Consider the following 21,336-nt stretch of genomic DNA (forward strand, 5'->3'; position numbering starts at 1 on the left):
ACCTGAAGGACATCGGAACAGTCAGTCAATCGAAGGTTAAGTTGAATTAAGCAACACACAGTAGTGACATGGAACTGCTTAATTTGCTCCTATTGGTGCCCCTCAAACGCCACATAGTTTTATGCCACGTCACCACGGCAACTGCAGTAAACAGGCATGATTTTTTCCCCTGCTCCAACCTTCTGGACAAGGTGGGTTCAGAGCAACGGCGTGTGCTAATGAACGTGGGGACAGATGCTGGAGACAAGGGCCACCACAAGCGCTGTCCACTCAGAGTTTCCCTGCTGGTGTTCATTTATCACAAATAACATCATTTACCTTTGAAAACTGAAAAACAATAGTTGGAAGCCATGTCTACTCTGGAAGCTGAGGTAGAAAGATTGCTTGAATCCAGCCCCTTGGGCCTAGCCTGGGCAATGGAGTAAGACCCTACCTCTTTTCAAAAGGTGGGGTTCTGAGGATGTAGATTAGATGGTAGAGTGCTTGCCTAGCATGCATGAAGCTCCGGGCCAGACCCTTAGCGCTGCTTAAAAACTCACTAAAGCTTGGTAGCCCCCCCCCCCCCCCCCCCCCCCCCCCCCCCCCCGTAATCTCAGCACTTGACTGGGAAATCCGCTCAAGGTCACCCTCAGGTACAGAGTGAGTTCCAGGCCAGCCCAAGCTAGAAGAGACCACATCCTCCCCACCCCCCACAAAAGAGTTAAGTGTTTACGTACACGATCCATACCTCCACTTAACAGTCATAAAAAACAAAGCTCACAGAAGTGCAAGCTAGCCTAGCGCAGGAGCTGCTTTTGGAGGAAGCTTCCCAGGCAGTTTCTCCAGGTCGGAGCCAGCCCAGAGCCACTAGCAAGAGGATCCCGGTACACTGTTTGCTGTCTGTCCCTCCACAAACAGGCTCCACTCTCCTCACCCTCTTGATTCTCAGGCCCCTGCCCTCCCCCTCTGTGCCCCACATCTTTCTCCTGTGTCTACTTTCTGGCTCTTCACTGTTTCTCATTACTGCTTCAACCTATGGCTGAGAACCGTGGTTCTCAGACACCACTGAGCATCTATTTTTATTATTATTATTATTTAATTGAAGTGTCTGCCATTTAGATGCTTTTGAATTTTCCAGCCAAGTATCATTGATACAGCGGTATCGGTGAAATTAGTCTCCCTGGGAGCTGAAGGTAGGCATTAGCATTGCTGTTTCTCAATCTCCAGGCAATCCTAACATGCAGCTAAGGATAAGAAGTAGGTTTAGGTTGCTTTTATCCCACCCCAATATCTGGCTTCCATTCCCATTGGCATCACCAGATTGACTGGTTCTAGCTAATGTATCCAAACTTAGAACTGGGAGAAAGGATAAGGCCATAACTTCTGTGTGAGCTCAGAACTGAAGCCTCATGTTCAAAAGGCTCGCACAGATATTCGGGTGTCATTCTTTAGGGCCCAGACACTGAATGGCAACTCCAATTTGGAATACATTTGTCTGAAGTAAAGCCATGCTATCCCAGGAATGGAATCAGGTCCTGTATCATCGAGCCTCCTCCGCTGGGGACCAATCAGGCATTCCTTTGTGTGTGGCTAGCATTCAGTGAGCACATGCAACCCACCGGATAAAAATAGTAGCTATCATTATATGCTTCAGGGGAGGGGGAGTCCCTTTACTCATTACAGCAAGGGAATCTTATTGCATACCTCCCAGGACACCCGATAACATGTTACATGAACTTTCCACGACAAGGAGAAATTGGTTAGGAAACCAAATCCGAGACTTCTACACAGTGGCGCTGAAGCCTAGAACTCCAGGGAAGCCAAAGCTGCTCTGAGCAAGGTCCCAGCAGGATTGAAATACCTCCTCAAAGCATACGGTGCACATTCCCATGATGCCAGGCCTCTTGGAAATGCGCCTGAGGGTCGAAGGTCGCTGCAGCTGCCTCCTCCTCCTCCTCTCAATCTCCTCTCAATCGCAGGCTCAAGTGGGAAGAAACGAGGAGGGGCAGAATTGCCACAATTCTCAGTTCTCCTGACTTCTCCTGGGGAAGTCTAACGTGGGCTCTTAAAATGGGGTGCAAGCTGTGCTACGGCTTGGGACTTGAGCTCACATCCCAGCCCCTTGCCCAAATTAAGATTTTCAGAGAGCACACGCTCTTGTGGTAGGAGGGCAGAGGAGACACACGATCACCAGAGAGGCATGTGCGAGGGAGAGGAATCACACAGCAGCTGAAAAGCTGTCAGCAGAAGTCATGAGGCGTTGTCTCCAGCACAATCCTGGAGGGCTAGTATGGATACACCCTCTTTATGATTTCCGGTCCTCAAGTTGGACAGGAGCCTGATAAGTAGCCCAGGCTGACCTTGAACCTCTTTGTCTTTTATACTTTATTGTTTTTAATTGAGCTATATACTTTTCCCCACTTCCCTTCCTTCTTCCCCCCAACTTCTGATGCTCCTTCCACCTCCCAAGTGCAATTTGGGATACAGGCATGTGCTACCAAACCCAGTTTTGAACTGCAGGTTGAACCTGGGGTTTCATGCGTGGTAGGCAAGCCCATCTGAGCCACATCTGAGTCCAAGACAGCCTTCCCCTTTCCTATACGTCTATGGGGGATTTACCCTCCCCACATCGTGAGAGGTGAGGTAGCAATCAGAATTTCCATGAAGCAGAAGTATTTCTCATTTAGTATCTGTGAGCAGGTGAGATGGGAGAGGCCATAGCTGTGCCCATAAAAGAGTACTTGAGCTTCAAGAAAACCTTTGTAGTGCTGCAGAGATGGCTCAGTGGCAAAGAACAATTGTTGCTCTTGCAGAGGACCCGGGTTCAGTTTCTAGCACCTGCCGGGTAACGCACAACCATCTGTAACTCCAATTCCAGGAAATTTGATCATCTTTTCTGGCCTCTGTGGATACCAGACATGCACATGGCACACAGAGACACATGCAGGCAAAACACTCTCACATATAAAATAAACATAAATCTTAAAAAACGAGAAACACTTTGAAGCTGCCTACACAACAAATTCTGTCATCTTTTCAATTTGTCCTCAGCTCCTACTGCCTGCTTACTTGGTAGTTCACTCTCGATACCTTATTTCACCAAAGACATCATTCTGCATGGTCCAAAGGTCATATCTTCAGATTGCCCTGCCTGTATGGGAGTAACCTGCTCCATTCATCCCTCTGATGAAGCCTAGGAACCAAAGAGCCCCAGAAGGAGCTGGAGCACTTGCCTAGTGAGTCCTTTCCTTTTTGGAACTCAATTTCCTCCACAAGCTGGGATGTATTGTGACCCAGAGTTCCTCCCAACTCAAGTTCTCCAGAGTATGCAGTCTTTTTGTCAAACCCCCATCCCAAAACAGGCTCTTCACAAGTAAGAACCCTCTTACCACAATGGGTTATAGCCTTTCAAATCTGCCATTTTTATTTATTGACACTAAACAGTATATTCTAAAAATATTTTTATGAGCTGAGACTCTATGACAGAAAGTTCTCATGGAACACTGATCTGATATCTTATTACAATGAAGGGTTTTCATATGCTTGACTTTATCTCATAGCATCAGGATAGAAGATGCTATTCCTGCATCCCTACATTTTCTCATAGCGCCCCAGGACTGAAGACATTATTACTGCGTTCCCTCCATTGCAAGGAGAAATGTGCAGAGATTGGGTTGTTTCCACAGCACCATGGCCAGAATCCAGCAGTGTTGAGACTGGAAGCCATCTCTGAAGTCACCTTCACACTGTCACCAATTTCACACCAGACACCTGGTACCTCCTTGCTGTGTCTTCTGGCTTGCAGACCTCCATCTATGACACGAGGTTGTGAATCTCAGCTTCAGATGGTTTTGCTTTTCCTAGGCGGTGGTGGCTCACACCTATACTCCAGGACTCAGGAGGCAGAGGCAGGTGGATCTCTGAGTTCAAAGCCAGCCTGGTCTACATAACACAGTGAATTCTAGGGCAGCTGGGGCTCTGTCTCAAAAAAACAAAAACAACAGCAAAAAGGTAGCTTTATTTCAATTTCTTTTAAAATCTTTTTTTTTTTTTTTCGAGACAAGGTTTCTCTGTGGTTTTGGAGCCTGTCCTGGAACTAGCTCTGTAGAGCAGGCTGGTCTCGAACTCACAGAGATCCACCTGCCTCTGCCTCCCGAGTGCTGGGATTACAGGCGTGCGCCACCACCACCCGGCATCTTTTAAAATCTTTTGATGAACTCTGATTGCAAATTGCTTTAAAGCAGGTGTTTTGATAAAGCTTTGGATCTGAACTGTCTCTAAAAGTTGTCAGAAGGCTGGGTCCCAATGCTAGGTCCCCTCAGGAGAGGTGTTTGAGAAGTGACTTAGCTGGTCTCACACATGAGAAGGCTGCCCTTTGGGCTATATTTTGCTCACTCTTTCTTTCGAATTCCCTCGCTCCCTTTCCTCACTGCCATCGGATAAGTATGCTTGCCCCACCATTCCTTCTCTTGCCTGATGTTGGGGTGTGGATCAAATGACAGACTGAAACTCTAAAACCATGAGTCCAAATAACCCTTCCGGCCTTTAGAGCAGCTTTCTCGGGCATTCTGCCACAGCAATGAGACACTAACACACTGCTCATCAGAGCAAGTGACTGTGAGCAGACAGGGGCATGGAGTTAGGCAGGCAGGGAAGAATGTGGGAGAGTTATAGTCTAAGAAATTATTTTTCTCCCATAGACTATAGCCATGAGTTGGCCAAGAAAGAGGTTTGCCCAACCCCCCGTTTTGTTAATAATTAATAGAGTTAATTTCGTATCCATTAAGCTGGCCTTCAACAGCATAACACTTATTACAAGACACTGATTTCAACAAGATCATTGACTTGCAAATCTCGGACAAGTTGAGATTTCAAAACTCAGCCTAGAAACAAAAGGTGGAAGGGATCTAACTCTTGGAGGCAGCAGATGTGGGAGCCAGTCATTCCGAGCCAATAATGTCATCCCACTCTTTAGACCCTCAGAAATGTGGGATGGTCCCTCCAGGGGCGTGTGCGCCCCAGGGCTGCAGTGACTTCAGTTTCAATTTTATGAGAGAGGAGGGAGCAGCTGCTGGAGCAACAAGAGGTTTTATTTCAGGGGCTGAGGTAGGAATTTAAGTCAGTGGAGTGTCCCGAGGGAGCTTGGGAAATTCAAGGTCAGAAGGAAATCTCTTCCTTTAAAATTCTGTCCTGATGTATTGAAAGTCAGGGTTTGGTCTCCCCTGGTTTTGTTTTTTTGGTTGCTTTTTTAGTAACACAAATTTTTCAGCTACCAGCACGTGGTTCAGGGTCTATCTTTGGGTACAGCACGGGGTTCGAGGTAAGTCCCCGCCCATCTTTGGGTACAGCACGTGGTTCGGGGTAAGTCCCCGCCCATCTTTGGGTACAGCACGTGGTTCGGGGTAAGTCCCCGCCCATCTTTGGATACAGGTCGTGGTTCGGGGTACGTTCCCGCCGTTTGGCCTGGAATTTGCTCCATAGACCTGGCTGTCCTTGAACTCTGTCTTAGTCCCTGCTTGCCAAGTGCTAGGATTAAAGGGACGTGCCATCATGTCAGGCCACGCGCCTGCATTTTCTGCCTCCATAGGCTAGAACTCACAAGACTAAGATGGTCACTGGAGTCTCATTGATTACCAGGCAAATCACACAGCTAGAGCCCACACTTGCTGCTCTTACTTAGCCTTTTCATTTCTCTCTCGTCTCTCTTCTCCCAGTGAAATACATGGTCTCCTATCCACTGCTCATTCATAAACATACACACATGCACACGCACACACATAGAGAAGGAATAGGATCATTTGTTTGTTTTTCAAGACAGGGATTCTCTGTGTATCCTCCACTATCCTAGAACTCAATCTGTAGACCTGACTGGCCTTGAACTCACAGAGATTCACCTGCCTCTGCTTCCTGACTACTGGGATTAAAGGCATGTGCCACCATCACCCAGCTTGAGAGAGAGAGAGAGAAAATCTTTATAATGCATTATCAACTCAGAATCAAAGCTTCTACCAAATTTGAAGAGAGACAATGGAGAGGAGGTCTTAGAAAAAGATTTCAAACTGGCTTGGAGACCATGCTTACAATTCCAGGATGACGTTCTCTTGTGACCCCCCCCACACACACATCACACACATGCACACACACACCCATCCATCTATCAATACGAATACAAATAAGAAAAATAAATCTTTTGGTGGGTTGTTTTAAAAAATATTTGTTATTATTGTTTTTATTATTATTACTGATTTTTTGAAAAAGTCTCTCTCTTTGTGGTCCTGGCTGTCCTGGAACTTGCTATGTAGACCAGGCCAGCTGAAAACTCACAGAGATCAACCTGCCTCTGCTTGCAGAGAGCTGGGCTCAGAGGCGTGCATCACCACACTTGGCCAACCTTATTTATCTTATGTGTACGGATTTTTGCTGCAGGTGTATCTGTGCCTCATGCACATGCCCTGGTGTCTGAGGAGACCAGAAGAGGATGTCGGACTCCCTGGGACTAGAATTACAGAGTTGTGACCTGTAGGTGGGTGCTGAGACACCAACCCAGATCCTCTGGAAGAGCAGCCTCTCTCTCTCTCTCTCTCTCTCTCTCTCTCTCTCTCTCTCTCTTCTCTCTCTCTCTCTCTCTCTCTCTCTCTCTCTCTCTCTCTCACACACACACACACACACACACACACCTGCATAACACACAGTCCAGTTAAACCTGAAGACATTTCCCCTGTGCCCCCCCCCCCCCCATTTCCTTCTGAAGGCCCCCTGCTCTCAGACAAGCATTTTACACACATCTGCCAAATGAAGTGTGTATTGACTTCAGAGGATTTGGGTGTTGGCTCTCCCTGTGTGTCTTACCCTAATTAACACTCTTTGTCTGGGCTTTGGGTCTGTGCATTCCATACAGGGTCTCCCAGCTGGAGATGTTTACTCTCCTCTTGGAAGGCCTTTTCTTATTTTATCATAACATCTCCAACCTCCACCAGCAGCTGTGGGCCTTCCTTCCGCGTGCGACCTACACAGCACCACATTCTCTGTCCTGGCAGCCTCCACACTGCCCTTTAGCGCCCCAGAAAAGGTAAGCTCCGCTCTCTTCATGGGTCAGCAGGAATGCCAAGATCTCTGACCCGCAGCTGGGGACTTTGCGTGTCTCTGGTCATTGTAGCCTTTTAAGAAGGTGTTTCTATTTCAGCCTGTTTTCAGTCACCCCGAAACTCACATAAACACCATTACTCTTGGCATTTTTATGTGAACGACCCACAGGTGTTACCCTTACCTACCCAAAATAACTTCAAAAGAGGCAGGTAGGGGGGCCAACAGGTACATAAATTCTGACTATCCAAGTTATTCTCCCTCCATAGGCGGCCATCATCAGTTATGTTTTCAGAAAACTTGTTATTATTGGTAGTAGTAGTAGTAGTATTGAGATCACTTATGAAAGCAAGCAAGCTAATAAATGAAATATCATGAATCATTTTGTTAAAATGGAAAGGAATGAACATCTCAGGCTGTGGCCAGGACATAGAAGCCAGATTTCAGGATATGAAGCCTGCACAGGGGCTCGTAGCGGAACCTGAGGTGTGGAAAAGAAATGCCCTTTCATGCCCTTCCATGTCTCCTGCAGTCTGTCTGTGGGAAAAGGGAGGCAGGCTGCTTTCCCTCGAATGCTGAGAGTTGGTGCTAAACAGGGCACAAAATGGATGACCTGGGATGCATTCAACAGGCACCGAGACAAAATGTTTCCCACACCAGTGCGAGATTGCCGGTAACCTTATCGATTTCATTAACATATCTAAAGAAAGAATGTGTCAGTCAGAAAGGGGATTTGGGGGTGAGGGACCGAGGATGAAGAGGAGGGCTTTGGCAGTGTGATTCCCTGGTGTCCAGAGGGATAGAGTCCTGATGTGGCAGGCAGAGCATCTGGCCTTCAGAGCAGCCACATCCTCAGGCCCACTCTCCATACCCAGGCAGAGGTCACCCGCTGGCTTCCCCTTCAGTATTCCTGCAGGGAGGAATCATACTGATTCATGGTCCATTTAGAGGTGTCCGGTTCAAAATGAATTAGCACATGGCCATTGTGGTTTATACTCAGCTGCTTGTGGCTTCATACAATGACTTTACACTCCTAAATCCCACAAACTCTGGGATGTCCGGCACCAACATTAGACCTATAAGCAGATCATAGGCCCTGAACTGTGATAAAAGCAGGCAGTCGTCATATGTGTGACCATATGATGGTACCTTTCCTACCTGATTCCTACAGGATTCTCTAGACCAGTTGGGAACAAACACGATGGATTACTGCCTGTCTTCTATGCACATTTTTATCCACCGCAGTGCTTATAATGTGCTTTTGAGGCAGGAACTACTATTTGTATTTTATTACACAGTCAGTGGCAAGGGCATGTTACAGAGCGTGCATCAATGGATAAAACAGGACTGTCATATCCTGCCAAGACAGGGTAAGATAGTTTTGAAAAGTTGCTTGCCTTTGAAAATGGTATGTCAGTTATGTTAGGCCTTGGCCAAAGTTGGTTGCTTCAACGCTGTTAACGTGACTTTGGGTGATTGCCCAGGTAGCTAGTTGTCTCTGTGATTTGTTGCATGTTTTGGAAGTTGTTTTACTGAACTTCCTAATTACCCAGGTAACATTATTTCCCTTCTCAGATCTTCGATGGGGTTGAAGACTATATAAATGTAGTTACTTTTTTCTCATGACTTGGCCAAGTTATTTATTATACAAGACTTAAGCTAGTTAGAATAGGATATTTGTACTTATTGTATATAATTTCGTAGTAGGTTTAGAACTCTCTTACTTAAACAAAAGGGGGAGGTGTTGCGGGAGGTCCTTCTGCTCCTCCAGCCAATAGCCGCTGAGATACCAGCCCATTGGGGCGTGGTCTCTCTCCCTTTAAAAAAGCGGCTACTTCCCTTCTTGCTCTCTTTTGCTTCCTGCTCCAGTTCCGGCGACTAGACTTCTTCCTGGTTGCGTAGAGGGCTGTTGTCTGGGACGGTTATCTGTAAGTTTTTCCCCTTTAAATAAATACCACCCTATTAATCATAATTCCAAACTGGTGTGGCATTGTTTATGACTTACGCCTTCATCGGCAGATTTCAACCCTTTTACTAAGTTAGACCCAAGTGGCAAAGGTTCTGCTAGAAACAACTCCAATGGCCTGTCATCATCAGACAGCACACCTAGAAACGCGTAGGCAACCAACATGGAACCTCTCCCTGTGGGACACCTATGACCCGCAGACACATCAAGGGTCTGGATTCCAGTCACCCTTCACCAGCCTGCTGTTCTCAAGCTGGGGATCCATGAAAAAGTGGGTTAAACCTTCTACCCTTTTCTGGAAGGAAGGAAGGAAGGAAGGAAGGAAGGAAGGAAGGAGGGAGGGAGGGAGGGAGGGAGAAAGGGAGGGAGGGAGGGAGGGAGGGAGGGAAAGAAGGAAGGAATGTGCCCCATGATTCTAAGCCTTTCTACCCATCTGAAAACTCAGCCACCATGTTTGAAATGGCTGTGTGCTTCACTTAAGCCTTTCGCAGAATTGATTATATGTACCTATGCATTTACTGTGCTGGTGTGCATGCATGCACACCATGACATGCTGAGAGGTCAGAGGATCACCGGCAGGAGTCTACTCTCCTCTTTTTCAGACAGGATGGTAGGTCCTGGAGATTAAACTCAGGCTGTAAACCTTGGTAACAAAGGTTTCACCCATTGAGCCATCTCATGGGCCCTTAAATCCTGACCTAGGAAAACATGCTTATGTCTAGAGTTGGACAATAATAATATAAAAAGTATAATAATAATAAAAAGTATAATAATAATATAAAAAGTATAAGTATCTCTTATTAACACAAAGACTATGCTTTATAGATATTATATATATTTGCATTATATATATGAGAAATATATATACATATATATATACATACACACACAAACACATATATATATCACAGAGACTATACTCTCTTTTCAATTACTTCGTAAAGTATGTCAAACCCCCAATAACAACATTAGTGAATTACAACTAACAAATATTGTATAGAAATGGCGCTGGGGGTGTAGCTCTGTTGAGCATGTTCTCAACATGAGTGAGGATTAGGTTCAATGCTTAGAGAAACTGTATATATTCAAGATAGCGAATGGTACGATTTGGTGTATATATGCATTATGTAATGATTACTACAATCAAATTCATCAATATACACATTACCACACCCCCCACCATGACCTTCGCATGCGTGTGGGTGTGGTGGGTGCACTCAGGCAGACATTATGCGTTATCCCAAGGTCTTGAAGTCCCTTGTTACTGTGAGACATCAAAACTGCAAGCCAAAACAGCCTGGAGAGGTGGTTCAGCAGTTAAGAAACACTGGCTATTCTCACAGAGGACCTGGGTTTAGTTCCCATCACCCACATGGCGGCTTACAACCTCTATAACTCCAGGGGATTATGATACCCTATTCCTGCCCCTAGAGGGAGAGCTGGTCCACACCTCTCCAGCCACTGCACAGAACTCCTCAGTTGAGGGTTTCTGGCATGGATGCAGGTAGACAAAGACTCATCCTCCCTTGGAGGGCTGGTCACTGTAGGGGTAAGACAGCCCCTTGAGGGGGCGGGGATTGCCTCGGGCGAATGCCTACAGATAAATGGGCGTGCGGGAGGTGGCTCCGTCTCTTTTTCCTTCCTACCTCCTATGCCACGCGGAAACTTCGGTTCTGTAAGTTTATCATTAAAGTGTAAATATTCTTTAATATCTGCATTGCATTTATTTACGCCGATACATTTGGCGCCCTCCCCGTGGGGCTTTGCCGAGACCTGGCCCAAATCAGAGCCACTGCTCCTGGCGGTGGTCTCCCTGGGCGCGCGGAAGCAGCTGAGATTCTGAGCCCCTGGATCTTTCCTGCTGCTTGCTAAAGAATCAAGCGGGATGGGAGAGCTAGCACTCCCCCGCGTTTTGAAATCGGCAGCACCTCTGTAACAGCGTGATCAGTCTCTGTACCCCTCCCACCTCCACCGGCGCTCTGGTCATGTGACAGCAGCCCTACGAGCCCCGGCACGCCGCCATCCCTCTGATTTGTTCACTTTGGAGGCTTTTCTCTCTGTTCCCATTCTGGCCCAATTGCTACTTATCAGTCTGGTGTCTGTTTCAATTTTGTTTTTGAGTCATTTATTTCAGACTTAGGCCACATGGACTCAAGTGGACTCTTTCGCCACCACTGGCAGGAACCGGTCATTACAGGTAAAAGAATTTTTTCTTTTATAAATAAAATGTCTGAGAACGTGACAATTTCAGATTTCAACAGATTTTTTTAGTGTACCATTTGGGAGATTTTACAAGAGGTGTCTATCACCCCACATCTATGGATATTTCTGGGATTCTTAATTTTCCTTAGCACTATTTGGTTTGATAATAGGAAAATGATCAAATCTCTTAAGGCAGAGGTTGAACGTTTAAAAACTATTGAGAATGAAAACAATCTTCTCAAAAATCAGTTTGAAGTTCTCCAGGAAGAAAACAGATCTTTGTTTAACATGACTCAGTTAACTGAGCAAAATCTAGAAAAGGTACAGGCTGATGTTAAGGAGAAATTCATTACTATGGAAGAAGGAACAGCTGAATTAGATCGTAAGTTCCAGCAGTCCCTTTCTGTAGGAACTGAAACATTAACTGAGAGAATCAAAACTGCTGAATGTGACAATCAAATTTTGTCTAAAGCTTATGACAGATTGGCGGAAAGATTATCAATACAAGAAGGCACGGTTTATGCCATAAAAATTATGTCCAGCCGGGCGGTGGTGGCGCACGCCTTTAATCCCAGCACTCGGGAGGCAGAGGCAGGCGGATCTCTGTGAGTTTGAGGCCAGCCTGGTCTACAAGAGCTAGTTCCAGGACAGGAACCAAAAAGCTACGGAGAAACCCTGTCTCAAAAAATAAAAAAAAAAAAAATTATGTCCAAAGATGACAAGTTATCTCTAATGGACAAATTTCATACTTTAGAATCCTTAATGAAGGCTTTGGAACATAATTCTGGACAGGAGATTCAGACATTACAAAAAGCAATGGTGAATAGAATTGAAAAGATTGAGGAATTTCTAAATTCTGATGAAGAAGAGCAAAGGGTAGAAAGGCAAATTTTAACTACATCTGTGGATAAATCCTTCAGGGACAATTTCCACGAAGCTCTACCTACAGCTCTACATGCCTTTCCAGTAATAACAACAGAAAAGGTGATTGGTTCCAGAAACGCTAGGGTCATCAAGGAGGATACATGGGAGCCTGTCCGTATGAATGATCTCAAAGAAATTAAACAGGCCGTCATGACTTTTGGGATGCACGCCTCTTTTGTTAAAGAGATGCCAAAATCTTGGGCCACAACAAGCAGAGCAACCCCCTCAGACTGGCTCCAGCTGAGCTCCGCGGTCCTTGAGAGTGGACCGCAATTAAAATGGAAATGCTTATTCAGGCAAGAGGCTAGACTTTTAGAGCAGCAGGAAAAGGCGAAGGGAATTGACATTTCCCTAGATAAAATTCTAGGTGAAGGGCTCTTTTCCGACCCTCAGGAACAAGCTAATTTGGAAGAAAACATACTCTCCATGTGTACTACAGCAGCCTTAAGGGCTTGGGACAGAGTACAAGACCCAGGACAGAGAATGGAATCATTTGTCACAGTTAAACAGGGTCAGAGAGAACCCTTTAGTGACTTTTTACAAAGGTTAACTAAGGCTGTACAAATAGGGATATCTGACCCAGAAGCAAGACGTATAATAATTGAGTCTTTGGCTTACGAAAATGCAAACGTGGAATGCAAAAAGATCTTGGGGCCTTTAAAGTTCAGATCAGCGTCCTTGGAAGAATGGGTCTTGCATACACTAAATGTTGACACATTTGACTATGGCACTGAAGCATGGGTAGAAGAAGCAATTTCCAATGGTAAAAGGAGACACCAGAATACCAAATGTTTTAATTGTGGCAAACTGGGTCATATGAAAAGGAATTGTAAACAACGGATTTTCAGAAATAATAACAATGCATCTTCTAGAAATAATAGAAATAGAAGGACTCAGCCTTCAGGTTTATGTAGAAGATGTTGAAAAGGCAGGCATTGGATGAATGAATGCAGGTCTACAAGAGATAGACAAGGCAATCTGATACAGATGGGAAACGTGAGAGGGGGGGGCCTCACAGGCCCCCATGGCAAACATGGTTCAGTCATTTCCAGTTTCTGCAGAGAACATGCCTCATCAGGACAATTAGGAAGCCACATGCCTACTGTTACAAGCACTAGTAATCAGAAAGATGAGTTACGTGTGTTTTGGCAAACTTCTATAAATGATCAAAGACCTAAGCTGAGAGTGTGTGTAAATGGCATTTTTATTACTGGCCTGCTGGACACAGGTGCTGATGTAAGTATCATTACCCCAGAATCTTGGCATCCATATTGGCCTCTTCAGAATGTAAATGTTCAGCTCCTGGGAATTGGAACCCTTTTTCGAGTAAGGCAGAGCACAAGATGGGTTGAATGTATAGGGCCTGAGGGACAAATAGGAAAATTAAGGCCATATGTAGCCAATATTGCAATGAATTTATGGGGTCGTGACCTATTACAACAATGGAACACCCAAATTAACATTCCTGCTACTTCTAGAGCCTATATTTCTGAAAATAATATTAAAAGTTATTACAAATGGAGAAAACCGGCCATTAGGGCTGTGCAAGAACAAGTAATTGATGTCCCTTCAGAGATACCAACAGCCTTGCCTCTAAAATGGTTGACTGAGAAACCAATATGGACAAAACAATGGCCTTTAGCTGAGGAAAAGTTACAGGCTTTAGAACAGCTGGTACAAGAACAATTAGATGCTGGACATATAGAAGAATCTACCAGCCCTTGGAATTCTTCTGTATTTGTGGTTAAGAAAAAATCAGGTAAATGGAGAATGGTGACAGATCTCAGGGCCATCAACAAGGTTATTCAACCTAGGGGCCCTCTGCAATCTGGAATTCCTTTGCCCTTTTTATTACCAAAAGGATGGCCTCTCATAGTTATTGATTTAAAGGATTGTTATTTCACTATACCTTTGCAAAAAGAAGATAGAGAAAAATTTGCCTTCACAGTGCCTACTTATAACAATTCTCAACCTTTGAGGAGGTACCATTGGACCGTTCTCCCCCAGGGTATGTTAAATAGCCCCTCCCTGTGCCAATATTTTGTGAACCAACCATTGCAAATAATACGCAAGGAATTTCCCAAATCTATAGTATACCATTACATGGATGACATATTGTTATCTGATTCAAACATAGATACCTTGAACAGACTGTTTGAAGAAATACAGATACTGTTACCTAAATGGGGATTGCAAATTGCTCCTGAAAAGATTCAGAAGGGAGATTCTGTTAATTATTTAGGTTATAGAATAGGTTTGCAAAAAAAATTAAGACCCAAAAGTCACAAATTTGGAGGGATTGCCTACGGACTCTTAATGACTTTCAAAGACTGTTAGGAGACATTTCCAGTCTAAGACCAGCTATCGGAATAACACCTGATCTAATAATTCATTTGAACAAAACCTTGGATGGTGATAAAGATTTAAACAGTCCCAGAGAATTAACAGCTGAAGCAGAAAAGGAACTGACAATGATTAAGGAGAAATTACAACAGGCACATGTGGACAGATTGAATCCAGAGCTCGATTGTATTCTCGTCATATTACCGTCAAAAATTTCTCCTACAGGAATTTTAATGCAGAGAGATGATATTATCTTGGAATGGATCTTTTTACCACATAAACCAAGTAAGAGACTGAAAACTTATGTGGAAAAAGTCTCTGAGTTAATTATAAAAGGCAAGCTGAGACTTCGTCAACTAGCAGGCATAGACCCAGCAGAAATTATAGTGCCTTTCACTGCTGATGAACTAAAGAAATTATGGGAAGATAATGAACCATGGCAAAGAGCTTGTGCTAATTTTTTGGGAGACATTAATAACAACTATCCAAAAAGCAAGCGGCTTAACTTCATAAAGAGAACTTCTTGGATCCTTCCTCGAATCGTCCGTGATGCTCCAATAATTGGAGCCCATACATTCTATACTGATGCCAATAAATCAGGGAAGGCAGGTTACAAATCAGAAGACTTGGGTAAGGTGGAACAAAGTCCTTATGATTCTATCCAGAAGGCAGAATTATATGCCATTCTTATGGTACTAAGAGATTTTAAAGAACCTATTAATATAGTTACTGATTCACAATACGCAGAAAGAGTTATTTTACATATTGAAACTGCTGAATTTATACCTGATGATACAAAACTAACTTAATTGTTTATCCAGGTTCAAGATTTGATCAGGAACAGGCTTTGCCCTATGTACATAACACACATCCGATCCCATACGGGTCTGCCAGGTCCTCTAGCACAAGGTAATGCAGAAGTTGATCAATTATTGATTGGTAGTGTGCTACAAGCCTCTGAATTTCACGAAAAACATCATGTTAATAGCAAAGGTTTGAAGAAAGAGTTTTCAATTACATGGCAACAAGCTAAGGAGATTGTAAAGAAATGCCCTACTTGCTCTTTCTATAACCAAACGCCACTGCCTGCAGGGGCTAATCCAAAGGGCACCCAAAGGAATGAAATCTGGCAGATGGATGTGTTCCACTTTGCAGAATTTGGCAAATTGAAGTATGTTCATCACACCATTGACACTTATTCAGGCTTTCAGTGGGCAACTGCTTTAAGTTCAGAAAAAGCTGATTCAGTAATCACTCATTTATTAGAAGTCATGGCTATCATGGGTATACCTACACAAACAAAGACAGATAATGGTCCTGCTTATGTCTCTAGGAAAATGAAACGGTTTTTTGATTATTACAATATCAAGCATGTTACAGGTATACCATGCAATCCTACAGGTCAAGCAGTCATAGAAAGATCAAATCAAACTATAAAGGATATGTTGAACAAACAGAAAGGGGTGGAAAACACCCCCAGAAATAGGTTACATAATGCTTTGTTAACCTTGAATTTTCTCAACGCTAATGAGAAGGGAACGACGGCTGCAGAAAGACATTGGATAATGGAAAAGTCTGCTGAACTAAATCAACCAGTTTATTTCAAGGATGTGCTGACCTCACAATGGAAGCCAGGAGATGTGCTGCGTTGTGGAAGGGGTTTTGCTCTTATCTCCACAGGTGAGGAAAAATTGTGGATACCGTCAAAATTAATAAAGGTTCGGTTTGAAGAAGAGAAGTCACTTGGAAAAGATAAATAACAATTCATTCACAAGGATGACGGGCATTCTGATGGTAAGGATTACAGATAGGTTGGGGGCAGGGTTCTTTTCTTATCTCCACAGGAAAATATTCATCTTCAAAGAATTTAAGGGACCCTAAATATTTAATTACTGATGGATGGAAAATAGTTACGACCCACTGAGTATCAACAATAAAATTATATATATATACTGTAAGTATTGCTTTTTTTATATATATTTATATGTTTTATTGAACACTTCTTTATAAATGTGTAGAGCTGGTTTTGGAGTTGGACTATGGCTCAGTCCCTCTTCAATTCCAAGCCTGTTGATAAGAGATATTTCAGAGTTTCTGTCTCAGGTCAGGAGCCATGAAATGGGACAGAATAAGAATAATTTTATATTTGATAAACTTTCTTTGCCTTTCCTCATATCTGTGTCTTTCTTTATATGTCAGTATATGTCCTTGTTGTTAATGTTTAAATTTCCCATAACAAGCAACATATTTTCCCTACAGTAATCTTTGAAGTTTCCAGGATGAAGATGGGTCCCCACAACATCAACTCAATCTGGCTTTTATGACGTCATGAATTCTTTTTTTTTAAGCGCTAATATTAGACCTGTTTTTTGGTACCAACTGCAAGAGACAATGTCAAATGATGCACATTTTTGACAACACTCTGGCCGGACCTTCTCAAAACGCTCAGAGACTAGTTATAATTTTCTTAAGTCAAAGGTTAATTTGGGAATTTTACCATCATTTGCTTTCACAGGGGCCCCTAAGAAGAACGTCACCCCCATGTCAGCTAGAAGCAATCTAAGAGGACGACGTCCCCTCTCCTAACAGAGTTTGCCCACAGGGTTAGGGACATCTTTTAGTGGTTGGTTTAGGGTTGAGGGGATGGGGAGATATTGTATGGAATTAGGGGTATATACAAAAAAAGGGGGGGGATTAACTGGTTTGATGGGATGATTGGTATTTGTGACTTACTGTTTTTAGAAAATTATATTGGTACTGTTTCTTGTATATTGATATATTGAATATTGAATGTGAGTGTTCCTACCTCTATTTTTGTATAAGAGTATGCTTATATTGTGTGGATACATCTATCATATCACAATGTACATTTCTACCTCTGGTACTATTTATGTAATAACATTGTTTACATTTTGATATGTAATGACATTGTTTACAGGTGAAGATCATTGTCTTCATATATTGCACAGTTGTTTATTCTCTTAGTTTTCAAATTAGATAGGTATTGAGAATTATGTTTGTCATATTTATTGTTAGGTTAATCAGGTCTTTTAGATACATAGAGATTATTTTTTGTATAGATAGTATAATCTTCAGCCTCTTTGAAGAGCTGTAGAAAATGGCCTTTAATCTAACCTAGAATTCTGTGCCATGGAGACACAATTACTCCTGGCAACGCCACTCTACTCCCGAGAGAACGTTGAGTACCAAAGACACTCCACTGGGAGCTTGTCTTCTTGGCAGAACTGGCCTTTGGTTTAAGAAAAACCCATACCTCAACTACTGACTAAGATATGAAACAGGATTGTCTTATCTTGCCAAGACAGGGTAGGATAATTCTAAGAAAGTTCCTTGCATTTGATAATGGTATGTCAGTTATGTTAGGCCTTAGCCAAAGTTGGTTGACTTAACATTGCAAACGAGACTTTGGGTGATTTCCCAGGTAGTCAGTTGTCTCTGTCATTTGTTGCACATTTTGGATATCTCTCATTTGTTAAGTAATATTTATTCCCTTCTCAGATCTTTGATGGAGTTGAAGATTATTTAATAGTAGTTACTCTCTACATTATTTAGACTCCTTGAGATAGAATGCCTAGCAAAACTTTTGTTCTCAATATTGTTTGTTATATTTATCATTTGTTATTATTGTTTATAGTTATATTTGGTTTAGTTCTGTCTTATTTAGACAAAAGGGGAAGATGTAGAGTTAAGACAGCGCCTTGAGGGGGCGGGGTTTGCCTCGGGCGAATGTCTACAGATACGGCAGCTCCGTCTCTTTTTCCTTCTGTAAGTTTATCATTAAAGTGTAAATATTCTTTAATATCTGCATTGCATTTATTTACACCGATACAGGTCACGAGGAATTTAATCAGGCTCCAGTGAGTATATGGACAACATAAAATGGACTTGATTTTCTCTTTATTTTGGAGCGGGGGAGAAGGTTATAGGGGAAGGGAGCGGGCATGGAAGACTGGGAGGTGAGCATTATAGAGGTGCATGATGTGAGATTCCCAAATAATCAATAAAAAATATTTTAAAAAGACATCCTTTTTCTGGCTTCCTCGTGCTCCTGCATGCATGTGGTATACATAAACTAATACAAGCACACACACACATACACATGCACCTAGTTCTAGGCACGGCTAACCAAATCACCTAAATTAGTCAACCACTTTCTCTAGGTCCAGAACACAGGGCTGCTTAGAGCTCCAGCCACACCTAGGATGTGCTAGTATTTATCAAACCTAGAATTTAGGAAGGACAGCGAAGCTCCTCCGTGACAAAACTAACTCGGAAAATGGGGGAGGGTTTCGAAGAGAGACAAACCGTGTCCAAAAGTCTTCACTTCACTTCCTGTCCCATCCCACAGCATGGGCAAGAAGAAAGGAAAAGAAAAACCCAAACCCAGACAGCACCTCCCCCACTAGGACATTATGGATAAGTTATGCAGCAGGTCAGGCAGGACAGGAAGGGATGGGGGGAGGGGTACCAGCCCACCTACCTGCGTACCACCAGCCGGAGGGTCTTGTACGACCCTTTCACCAGGGAAACAGCCTCTCTCCTGGAACTGCTCAGTGCCACCTCGTTGATGTGCACGACCTCGTCCCCAGCTTGCAATCCGGAGTTCACCACGTCAGCTTTCCCCCCTTCTTCAATCTGTTCAGAGAGATGAGAGGGCACCACAGTGAACTTGTGTCCAGCCTGGGGTCAATTCCCCTGTTCTGAGCCATGCCTGGACAGATGCAGAGCAGGGCAGACAAGCGGCAGCCAGACCCCTTGCACCCAGCCCAAGCGTAATCTTGAAGAAGTAAAGGGCTGGCCTCTGTTATCCATTCTCTTAGCACCTGTGACCCTGACTGCCCACAGAGGGCTCTTGCAAACAGCTGAGTGGATGAACGTGGCCTTCACCTGAAGGCCACAAACCCAGGGCCTTCTGGACACCCTCGTCCCCTCTCCAAATCCTCTTGGAGTTTCTGTTTTTATTCCTTTAGAAGTCAAGGTGGTTTTTGTGTTTTGACAGAGTCTCCTGTAGCCCAGGCTGGCCTTTAATCTGCTATGTGACAGAGAATGACCTTGAGTTTGTGGTTCTCTTGTGCTGGGATCCACAGGTGCTCAGGACCACTCCCAGTTTGTGCCCAAAGCCTGGCTGATTCCCTTTTTGCAACTCACTTCTCACTGTTTGGTTCAGATTCTAACTCATTGGATAAGCAAAACGGGATAAACAAGGGAATATTACTCAGTAGTAAAACAGAAATGAAAAGATACAGAGGTAGCAAGAAGTCTAAAAAGGCTACATCCTCTAATTACGACTCTGGGAAAGGCAGAATCACTCAGATGACGGAAGATCTGAGGTCGCCAGAGTTGGTGTAGATGACACGATTTTGTGGAACACCATGATGGTGGACGTATCTGCCAGGGCCCTAAGGAGCTAGACCAAGAGTGGACACTAATGCTGGCGTGGCCTTTGGGTGAGAAATGGTGTAAACACGTGGATGGAGCCAGGAGATGCTAGGTGTGTGCAGATGCAGGAGGCTTATGGGCAAATGGCACCTTCTACTCAGTTTACGACTTAAAACTGCTCTATACAGAATATATTTTAAAAGCTAAGTGTTGGTGGTGCACGCCTTTAATCCCAGCACTTGGAGGCAGAGGCAGGTGTATCTCTGAGTTCGAGGCCAGTCCGGTTTACAGAGTGAGTTCCAGGCCAGCCAGGGCTACACAGAGAAAATCCCCATCTCAAAACAAACAAACAAACAAACAAACAAAAAACTAAAAACCAAACCAAACCAAAAAAAACCCTGCTAAGTCATCCAGATACATATATCTGGATATATATTTTTGGATATATATATCCTGGATGACTTAGTGCTGGCTCCAAAATCAGTAGCATCAAGTCTGGAACCCAGCACCCAAACTGTTCTTCCCATGAAGCCTGTAACTCCAGCTCCAAGGCAGGCAGAGATAAGAAAATGTAAGCTGGGTTTATAGAGAGACATTGCCTCAAATAAAAAGGATAAAGAGAGAAGGAGGATGCCCGATGTCCCCTTCCAGCCTCTGTGCACAGGCCCGGGCACAGGCAAGCACCTCCACACACACATGCATGTACGCTCACATAAACACACACCCATAGATAAAATACGTACATCTGTTTTTAAAAGTCTTATCAATTAGACTGGCAGCGGAGGAAGGGGAGCAAACAATGAGTACATGGATCAGGTAAGAGATGTGGCAGGAAGGACATTGACCTTTGATGTGGGATTTCCCTCTGTATGCTGTGATTACCATTAATGAATAAAGAAACTGCTTTGGACCTATAGCAGGGCAGAACTAAGCTAGGCTAAGTTGAATGCTGGGAGGAAGAAGGGCAGAGTAGAGAGAAACCATGGATCTGATGCCTGAGACAAATGCTGCGAACTTTAGCTGGCAAGCCACAGCCACGTGGTGATACACAGATTAATGGAGATGGGTTAAATTAATACGTAAGAGTTAACCAATAAGAAGCTAGAGCTAATGGGCCAAGCAGTGATTTGATTGATACAGTTTCTGTGTGCTTATTTCGGGGTTAAGCGGCTGGGAACCAACAAACAAGTGGCCTCACTTCCTCCAACACAACATGTGCTTTGGGAGCAAGCAGAGGGAAATGTTGTTTGGGCCAGTACCCGCTTGCCGGGGGATACTTGTGGGATCTCAGGCATAATGATGTAGCAAAAAGAGAAGGAAACCAAGCAAACTTTTAAAAGCTAGTAAGCAAAACGTGACTTGGATTTCCTTTCTATCACAATTACTCAGCAGGACCTGCCTTCATGGGCGAAGATCCTCAGAGCTCCAGGGCAGTGAAA

At 43.9% G+C, this 21,336-nt stretch overlaps 1 pseudogene; it reads right to left on the minus strand.

The window, feature by feature from the left end:
• Positions 1–17,616: 17,616 nt before the first annotated feature.
• LOC121460658 overlaps positions 17,617–21,336 on the minus strand; it is a 112,868-nt pseudogene continuing 109,148 nt past the window's right edge.

The sequence above is a fragment of the Microtus oregoni genome, unplaced genomic scaffold (assembly GCF_018167655.1).
Source record: "Microtus oregoni isolate MIOR12 unplaced genomic scaffold, Mior012 000021F_ref0000039, whole genome shotgun sequence".
Classification (NCBI taxonomy): domain Eukaryota; kingdom Metazoa; phylum Chordata; class Mammalia; order Rodentia; family Cricetidae; genus Microtus; species Microtus oregoni.